The 3,344-nt window shown below is 57.2% G+C and overlaps 1 pseudogene; it reads left to right on the top strand.

Moving 5' to 3' along the window:
* Positions 1-813: 813 nt before the first annotated feature.
* Positions 814-2,382, top strand: LOC139016848 (unconventional prefoldin RPB5 interactor 1 pseudogene; annotated as a pseudogene).
* Positions 2,383-3,344: the final 962 nt, after the last annotated feature.

Raw genomic sequence — 3,344 nt, 5'->3', positions numbered from 1 at the left:
AAAGCATGATTTGTCGCCATAACCGGTTTGACTCAGTGGATAGAGCGTCGTCCTGCAGACTGAAAGGTCCCAGGTTCGATTCTGGTCAAGGGCACGTATCTTGGTTTCAGGCACATCCCCAGTAGGGGGTGTGCAGGAAGCAGCTGATCGATGTTTCTCTCTCATCGATGTTTCTCACTGAAGCCAGTCCATCCTTGCTGCTTAACACAGTCGCTGCAGGAAAGAAACATCTGCACAGCATATGTTTCAAGGGACCTGGCATATATAACACATTGTTCTTAATATGTTTGCTCTCCCTAGCGCCATGTGTTTTAACCAAGGTCACCTCTCCGAGAAAGGTGGTTTCCCCAGGTGGGGATTTTCCCCTGAGGTTAGGGAGGGGATACAACCCCTTAACTAAGTGCCAGGCGGGTAGTTAATCACTTTAACTACAAACAATCACGCTCAAGCTACATAATCTTTACTCCCAGGAATGGAGGTAAGAAACGCCCTAACCTTTGCAATAGAAATTGAAAGGATTAAAATCGACCGGTATGAGTACAGATGTAACAAGGCAATAAACATCAGATCCTGGTCAGTTCCTAACCAGAACTTGGCTGGAGTTCCTGGCTAGAGATCCTGGCTAGGCTGCTGATCAACTGAACGCTGTCTCCGTGTCATTCCTTCTTCGAGGACTCCGTTCACACCTTTGGGGACCCCTGGACCTGCTGGGGTTGGACCCCAGCATCTGGCGCCTAGCCTAACGTGGGGCCACGCCGCCTCCATAAACACTTGTTTAGCACTCGTTCGCCTCTCTGAGGCCCCGGCGCCGCCATGGAGGCCCCGCCGGACCCCACGCTCCTCGCCATCGCCTCGGCCCCGGCCCCGGCCCCGGCCCCGCTGCGGGCCCCGGAGGTAGCGCGGCTCCGCCAGGAGCAGGGAAAGGTGGTCAGCGGCTGCCGAGAGCGGATCCAGCACTGGCAGCAGGTGGGGGACAACTACAGTGCCCTGCAGGGGCGGCTCGGCACCCTGCCCGACAAGCTGTCCTACAGCATCACGGTGCCATTTGGCCCTTTGGCCTTCATGCCAGGAAAACTCGTCCACACTAATGAAGTCACTGTCTTGCTGGGGGACAATTGGTTTGCCAAGTGTTCCGCAAAGCAGGCCGTGGGCTTAGCCGAGCACCGGAAGGGACTTGTAAGAAAAACAATAGATGATTTAAAAAAAGTGATGACAAACTTTGAATCCAGAGTTGAATTTACAGAAGATTTGCAGAAAATGAGTGATACTGCAGGTGATACTGTTGACATAAGAGAAGAGATTAAAAGTGACTTCGAATTTAAAGCAAAACACCGAATTGCTCATAAACCTCACTCCAAACCCAAAACTTCAAATAGCTTTGAAGCGGATTTTGCAAATGTTGAATCCAAGGACCTGCTCGCGGACCAGGAGCTGTGGGCTCGGCTGGAAGAACTGGAGCGACAGGAGGAGCTGCTGGGCGAACTTGAGAGTCGGCCTCCCGCCGGGACTGCAAACGGGGAAGACACAGCGTCTTCCGAAGAGGAGAAGGAAGACGCCAGCTCACGTGTGAACGGACGTGTGAACGGACACGGGAAGGGGACGCGTCCAGCGGCCGAGGCCGCGGCTCCCAGCTGCCGGCCCGCGGATGACACGGTGGCGGAGCTGCTCCGCAGGCCGAGCTGCGCTGTGAACGGCTCTGGTTGCCCCCTCCGTGATGAGGGTGAGGATGAGGATGGTGACGACGACGATGCTCTTGGGCCAGGGGCCAGCTCGGTACCAGCCATATACTTTTCTCACACCGTCGAACCCAAGCGGGTTCGAATCAATACTGGGAAAAACACCACCTTAACATTCAGTGAGAAGAAGGAAGAAGACAAACGGAAGCAAAGGAACGGCTGTGGTGGCCACCCGGCCCCGGAGCTGCCCACGATCAGGACCCCTGCGGACATCTACAGGGTTTTCGTGGACCTGGTGAACGGGGCGCACGTCCCTCGGAAGTCCATCCTGAAGCCGAGCAGCCGCGAGAACAGCGTGTGCAGCGACACCAGCGAGGGCAGCGCCGACTGCGAGGAGGAGCGCCGCGGGGAGGCCGTGGGCAGCGCCGACTGCGAGGAGGCCATGGGCAGCGGCGCCGGCGAGAGCATTTTGGAGGAGGAGCAGGAGCAGCTTCCAGAGACGCTCCTGCCCGCGCCCGGGACGCTCGAGGCTTTTTCTGGAACTGTAATAGAGAAAGAATTGTCGCCCTGCCTCGCCCCGCACCCGGCCACGGTCCACCCTGTGCTGCCCACGATCCCTGAGCGGAGAGAAGTCCCGTCAGAAGGGTCAGGGGTCACCAAGCGGGTGTCCAAGTTCAAAGCCGCCAGGCTGCAGCAGAGGACCTAGGACCTAGGCTGCAGCAGAGGATCTAGGCTGCAGCAGAGGATCTAGGCTGCAGCAGAGGATCTAGGCTGCAGCAGAGGACCTGGGCTGCAGCAGAGGATCTGGGCTGCAGCAGAGGATCTAGGCTGCAGCAGAGGACCTAGGCTGCAGCAGAGGATCTAGGCTGCAGCAGAGGACCTAGGCTGCAGCAGAGGATCTAGGCTGCAGCAGAGGATCTAGGCTGCAGCAGAGGACCTAGGCTGCAGCAGAGGATCTAGGCTGCAGCAGAGGACCTAGGCTGCAGCAGAGGATCTAGGCTGCAGCAGAGGACCTGGGCTGCAGCAGAGGATCTAGGCTGCAGCAGAGGATCTAGGCTGCAGCAGAGGACCTAGGCTGCAGCAGAGGACCTAGGCTGCCAGGCAGTGGGCACTTGCGCCCTGCAGCCTCGTGCTGCATCGTCTAGAGTTCGTACCGCTGATGGCTCCTCGGAGAGTGGAAGGAGGTGTCCTGAGTTCATCTGGAAGCAGATTCTCCTATTCGTCGGTGGAGATCAGGATCCGAGTGAGCCCAGGACTTCCCAGTCCACTTGCTCGTCGTCCTCGGGCACCGGCGACACCGCTGCTGCCTCTGATGCCACGGCTCTCGGATCGCTTCTCAGAGAGGTTGTTCCTGGGCGTGGTTGGCGTTTCGACCTAAACGCAGGCAGTTCCGTGCCAGCTGCGATGTGCGCACCACATGGACCGTGTAGCAGAAACGTAAGATTCAGACCCAGCAGTTCTGTTCCTGCTTCAGCCTTTGAAAGGCCCTGTAAGAAACCTTCTGGTGGGTTCTGCAGCGAGGTGCCCTTTAACCCCGGGACTGCCGCTGTCCTCGGCAGAAGCTCCCGTGGCCTGTGGGCAGGTTTCTTGGTCGGAAGAATGGAATTTTGTAAAACTTTTTTTTTTTAAGTAAAAATTTTATGAAACTTGGTCTCGAAAATGCTGTGG

The sequence above is a fragment of the Myotis yumanensis genome, unplaced genomic scaffold (genome assembly GCF_028538775.1).
Source record: "Myotis yumanensis isolate MYYU_CA2020_CCGP unplaced genomic scaffold, mMyoYum1.0.hap1 SCAF_9, whole genome shotgun sequence".
Taxonomy (NCBI): Eukaryota; Metazoa; Chordata; class Mammalia; order Chiroptera; family Vespertilionidae; genus Myotis; species Myotis yumanensis.
The sequence above is the reverse complement of the archived record's forward strand: the minus strand, read 5'-3'. Positions and strand labels throughout refer to the sequence as shown.